Genomic DNA, 6,850 nt, shown 5'->3' with positions numbered 1-6,850 from the left:
TATAAACCTGCAGATGCAGTTAACCACATAGAATTTTGTTTATTCGTACAGAGATGTAGAAAGCCTGTTGTTCTCTCTATATATATAGATAAATAAATAAAATTTCTTCGGCTCATATTCAAATTCCTATGTTTGCCAACAGCCATCAAGGAGTTGGGAAGAGGGAGGGAGAAGTGAAGAGAAAGATGAGAGAGAAGAGTGCTGGAGCGAAACACAAGTGGAATTGGGAAGAGAGAATCTTCTATTCACTCACTGATGAATAATACCATGGGTGAGGTTGACCTTCCACAAGAATAAAAATAGATGAGTGCAGAAAATGACAGGAAAGAATTAAGAGGGCAACAAGGATCCTGATCACTTTACTGAGACCTTCCAAAGAGGGCTTTATAGTACTTGGTTGTGTCCCAACTGAAGCATCTATTTAAAATATTTTCCTTTAACTCTTAAGCAGCCTGGGGAAAAAAATGGCAGTTAAAGAAAGAATAGACACATCACTTATCTTTGGATGATGATGATGATTGTCTGAGTTTCACTCTGTTGCCCAGGCTGGAGGACAGTGACACAATCATCTCGTGCCTCAGCCTCCTGTGTAACCGGGACTCTAGCCGCCCACCACCACACTTGGCTATTTTTAAAAATTTTTTGTAAAGACAAGATCTCACTATTTTGCAGTGGGGCTCAAGCAATTCTCCTGGGCTCAAGCAATTCTCTTGCTTTGGCCTCCCAAAGTGCTGGGATTACCGGTGTGAGCCACTGCGCCCAGCCTGGATTATTATTTTATAACCCTCACTTCCCCCTGCTACCAATCACATAATAGTATAGTACAGAATTTCTAGGAAAAGGTAGACATGGATACTGTTAGAATTTAGACAGGAGACTGAGAAAAATAAATGTCTTAGGATTTGTGGAATCCATGAATCTTTCTCCTTTTCATTATTTGCACCTACTCTGTCTTCGGTTAAGGAAATTCTCCCTTGCTCCACTCCATCCAGTGAGTTCTCATTTCTCTTCCAATTATAATTATACTACATTTCCTTTGAGAGTCTTTGCCTGATTTTTATAAGACAAGTGTGTCTCTCATGTGACTTTTGAACCTTATGTTTTCTCCTAATTAGCACATATTTCACTTTTATAATTAATATTTACTTGTCCGTTTTCCTTGTTAGACTGTAAATAGCTTGAAAATAAGGTCTGACTCTGCAATTAGCCCACTGCCTGGCAACTAGTAGGCTAGGACTTGAATATGTATTTACTGAATAAAAATGGCTGATGTGTTCAAGAAAAAAAAGTTAAGGGGACTATAGTTATAAAAGGCAATAATATCCAGCCTTACCCAAAGTACAAAGAGTTAAGTGAGACTTTTCATGATAGAAAAGTAAAGTAAGATGGAGTAACCAGAGACCCAAATTTAACTTTTGAAATTACTTGATTTTATGCAGTTTATTATTTGATTAAAGTAAAAAGTGTTTAAAACAACTATTAAGTATACAAATTTAACATGGACCATAATTTTTAACCCTGTGACATACCTTCACCTTATTTTTTTTAATGATAAGGATCTATGAGGTTTCCTTTATTGGTAGTAAAAAAAGTTACTTAATCCAAAAAGGCAGGAATGGGCTCAGGCAAATCTGAACAGGTTTAATCTTCAAAACATTTGTCTTTCACTTGTAAACAATTGATTGCAGGGATGTTACAAATGTTTCTAACTCATGTGATATTGACAACCTCAAAGGTTCAATACACTATTAGTCTTAGAAAATCTTCAGAATGATAAAACTTCACTAGCTGATAAAAGCAAAACAATAGGTAAGATGGCCCTGAAACTTCATTCTTCTCCATTAATAACAGGTATAGAATGAGTTACAGAATGTTTGAGTCAATGGTCTAAAGTTTTCTCCTTTGGACATGCAATAATTAAAAAAATTCCAAATAAACATCAGTTTTTAAAATGTTTATCTTGACCCTCAGAATCTGAGCAGATACCCCAAAACTACATCTATGATGAATCAATAAAAATGTCAACAACAACAAAACAAGAATTTGGGCAGGCATGCCATCATACTGCTGTCATACTCCAAAACACTGAAAACAAATGTGGAACTGGCATGTCTGTGTGACAAAATGTTCCCCAGACAATGACTGTTCCTTATTTGTGACTATTGGGCTTTTTCTTTTCCTTCTCTATCACACACTTTCTTCGAGTTAGGTTTAAGGATCCTATAAAGTCTTGACCTACAAAGTCATTTATTAGTAACAAGATTTTAATAGTGTAAAAACAAGTGGCATTATAACTGAGTTTTTAAAAATATCAATTATCAACATTTTAAAAAAATAGTTTTAGGTTTACAAAACAATGAGACAAGAGTACAGAAAGCCCTTTTATATCCCTTCTCCCTCATACAGTTTCCCGTTTATTATTAAAACCTTGCATTAGTGTAGTAAATTGGAAAAGATTGAAGAACCAATGTTCATACATTAACATTAACTAAAGTCCATAGTTTACATTAGCATTCCCTCCTTTTTTTCTCTTCACACATTAAAATATTTTTATTTTTCATTCAATTCTGCTGATTTTTTTTTAAATGTTTTGAAATCAAGGGATACATATAAGGATTTGTCATACAGGTATATTGCATGAAGATGAGGAGATTTGAGCTTATGACAAGTCCCATCCCCCACATCCCTCATGATAAGCATGGTATCCAATGTTTGGTTTTGTATCCCTTATTCCCCTCCTTCTTCTACCCTTTAGGAGTGCCCAGTGTCTGTTGTTTGCATCCTTGTGCCTCTTGTGTGTTCCCAGTGTTTAGTACCCACTTATGAGTGAGAACAGGTATTCAGTGTTCTGTTTCTGTGGTAATTTGCTTAGAATGATGGCTTCAAGCTGCATCCAAGTTGCTGCAAGTGCCATGGTTTCATCCTTTTGTATGGCTACAGAGTATTCCATATTGTGTATGTACCATGTTTTCTTTAGACCACTGTCAACAGGCACCTGGGTTGGTTCCGTGTTTTTGCTATTGTGAATAGTGCAGCAATAAGCATACAAATGCAGGTGTTTTTTTTGTAAAATGACTTATGCTCCTTTGGGCATATTCCCAGAAGTGAGATTGCTGAGTCAGGTTGATCTGTTTTTTAGAGAAACCTCTAAACTGTTTTTCACAGGGTTGAACTAACTTACTTTCCCACCATGTGTACAAGCATTCCATTTTCTTTGCTTCTTCATCAATATCTGTTGACTTTTGACTTTTTAATAATAACCATTCTGATTGGTATGAGATGATCTCTCACTATGGTTTTGATTTGCATTTCTCTAATGACTAGCGAAGCTAAGCATTGTTTCATGTGTTTATTAGCCACTTGTATGTCTTCTTTGAGAAGTGTCTGTTCATGTTCTTTGCCCACTTTTTATGGGGATATTTGGGTGTTCCTTTTTTTTTCCTGTCTATTTGTTTGGGTTTCTAAGAGATTCTGGGTATTAGGCCCTTGTTGGATGGGATGCATAGTTTGAAAATACTTTCTCCTATTCTGTGGGTTGGCTCTTTACTTTTTGATGACTTCTTTTGCTGTGCAGAATATTTTTCTCTTGATAAGTTTCCACCTTATAAAATTTAATTTTCTCTGCATTTGCTTTTGAGGACTTGGTCATAAACTCATTGCCTATGTCAATGTCCAGGACCATATTCCTTAGGTTTTCTTCTAAAATTTTTATACTTTGAGGCCTTACATTTAAGTCCTTGATCTTTTTTGAGTTGATTTTTGTATATGGTGATGGGTATGAGTCCAGTTTCATTCTTCTGCATATGCTTATCCAGTTTTCACAGCACCATTTGTTTACTAGGGTGTCCTTTACCCAGTGTTTGTGTTCAGCAAGAACAATAAAGCCAGAGGCACCATGTTTCTGGACTTCAAACTTTACTACAAGCTACAGTAACCAAAGCAGCATGGTAGTATTACAAAAATAGACACATGGGCCAATGGAACAAGATAGAGAAGCCAGAAATAAAACCACTAACCTACAACCAACTCATCTTTGACAAAACCAACAGAATTTATTCTTTGTTAAATAAAGTGGGATGGGTATTGATAAATGTGTAATATCACACATTTGCCATTACAGTGTCATACAGAATAGTTTCACTGACCTAAAAATCCCTTGTGTTCAACCTATTCAACCTGCCTCCTTCTTCCCTAATCCTTAGTAACTACTAATCTTTATATTGCTTATAGTTTTGACATTTTCATGTAATTGGAGTCAAACCATATGCAGCTCTTTCAGACTGTCTTCTTTGATTTAACAATGTACATTCAAGATTCCTCCATGTTTTTTGGTGACTTGATAACTCATTTCATTTTGTTGCTGAGTAATATGCTTTTCTGTGGATAAACCACATTTTGTTTATCCATTCAACTACTAGAGAACATTTTGATTACCTCCACATTTTGGCAAATAGTAATAAAATGGCTGTAAACATGTACATGCAGGTTTTTGCGTGGATATAAGTCTCCACCGCATTTGGGAAAATACCTAAGTGTGTGATTGGTGGATGGTGCGAAAAGTGGTTGTACCATTTTGCATTCCCACTAGCTATGAACAAGGGTTCTTATTGCTCCATATCCTTGCCAGTACTTGGCGTTGTCAGATTTTCAGATATTATCTGTCTTTTGGGCTGTGTTTAATTTTTGTTATAGCTGTGGTGTCACAGTCGTCAAGTTTCTTTAGTGTCTTTGTTTTTGTCACCTCTGTTGTCTTCAGATTTTCCTAAAAAAAAACATTCTTCAATAAAGGCTAATTCTTGTAGTTCTTTCAAGCTGTAATCCACTGTTATTATACAGGAAACTTGTTAATATACTGACCAAGAACTGCAGGGTAGACATTCTCTAATCCTGTGATTAGGGGTCCATCTTTTCATAGACTTGTGTTCCTGGGCTGTGACCTTCATAAGTGCTTTTCAGCTCCCCACCACCACCTTATATGAGACAAGCAGTCTAGTTGGGTGTTTGTCTTGCACCAGGCATTCAAGTCTCCAGGAAAATCTTTTATTTATTTATTTATGTATGTATTTATTTATTACATAGACCTTTGTTATGGACAACACTCTAGGTTGATTCCAAAATGGTTATTTTTCCTCCTTTTTTCTGTTCTTTGCTGTGATAAGTTGGTGAGAACTGAAAATAAAGACTAGACCCCAGGAGTTTTTAACTCTCAAGCTAACTCAGACTTAGCCTCTAGTGTTCCTGCCAGTTACTGGCCCCAGTGGCTTTTGCTCTTGTTTGCTCTCATTCTATGTATTTGACTGTCTCTACAGTTTTGGAGGCTGTAGTTCAACCTGTCACCTCAATTATCTGATGAATCCTAAGAAGCCTTGTTAGTTTTCAGTTTGTTCAGCTTTTTTCTTATAGTAAAGATGAAAGTGACAACTTACATTCTCTTTACATGTCAGGCGTGAAACTGGAAGTCTCATTGCATGTTAATTCATCTGCCTGGCTTCAGATTTTAATAATTCTTGAGCCTAAAAAAATAAAAAAGTGACTACATGGTCTTCTCTCACTCATAGAGTCCCTTAAAGTCTTATCAGGGAAGAAACACTCCTGAATGCTTTTTGTAGCATTTATTAAAAGATACAGATGTTAGGAAATGCCAGATATTTTAAATTTCAAGTTTTTGAAGATAATTTGCAAAACCCAGAAACTTTGTTTTATCTTGGTAAAGGAAAATTCAGATTTTACCAATTACAAACTTAGTAGTTTATCTTTTTATTGTCCTTCCTATCAGAGATATTTCTGCCATCCAATTGCTAGAGATAAATTTAAAGCTCAAAACAGCAGTCATTGGCATGTAAATTGTGTCATTAATGCCAAATTAGGTTTATCCAAACATCTTAACAAGCTCGTATACTTGAAAGTAATAAGCTAAAATGGACTATAATTCATTTTTTCTACACAAGTTATCACAAAATTAGTGCAGTATTTCTATTCTTTGAACAAAGGTCAATGATAGTTTTGTAAATGCTTTTGAAAATCCTCATACTGTGGTTCTCTATTTTTGTAGAATTATTTACTTTGTGAATTTTTCCCTTGAATTCAAACTATTATCAGTTGGTGAGAAGATTATGAAATCATATTTTTCTCTTGTTGTTTTGATTCCCTTCCTTTTTTGTGACAGCTAATTTTATTCATCAACTTAATTGTGTTAAGGGATATCCAGATAATTAGTAAAGTCTGAGCATCCCAAATGCAAAAATCCAAAACCCAAAACGTTTTGAGCATCAATATAACTCACAAATGCCCATCGGAACATTTCAGATTGTTGCTTTTTGGATTTGGTATGCTCAATCCATAAGTATAACGTATATTTTCTAAACTTTGAAAAAGATGTGAAATCTGAAACACTTCTGGTTCCAAGCATTTTGAATAAATCACACCCAAACATGTAAAACAGTATTTCAGAGTGTGTTGGTGTGGGTATTTTGGGGAGAGATTAGCAATTAAATAAGTAAATTGAGTAAATAATATCTGCCCTCACTAATGTGGGTAGGCATCATTTAATCTACTGAGGGTTTGAATAGAATGAAAAGGGGGGTGAGGGCAAATTCTCTTTTTCTTCTTCACCTAGGATATCCATTTTATTTTGCTAGTGGACACTGGAACTTTGTGTTCTCTGATTTACACCAGCAACCACCCTCCCACAGCCCTTTGGTTCTCAGTTCTTCATATTGGGATTGACTTACTCACCAACTTTTTTGACCCTCACACTTGCGGACAGCAGATGGTGAGACTTCCCAACCTCTATAATCATGTGTGCCAAATCCCACATCATGTCTATTCTTTCATTTACATATATATCCTA

This window comes from Carlito syrichta, unplaced genomic scaffold, assembly GCF_000164805.1.
Source record: "Carlito syrichta isolate Samal-C Ts95f unplaced genomic scaffold, Tarsius_syrichta-2.0.1 Scaffold312077, whole genome shotgun sequence".
NCBI classification, from domain to species: Eukaryota; Metazoa; Chordata; class Mammalia; order Primates; family Tarsiidae; genus Carlito; species Carlito syrichta.
The sequence above is the reverse complement of the archived record's forward strand: the minus strand, read 5'-3'. Positions refer to the sequence as shown.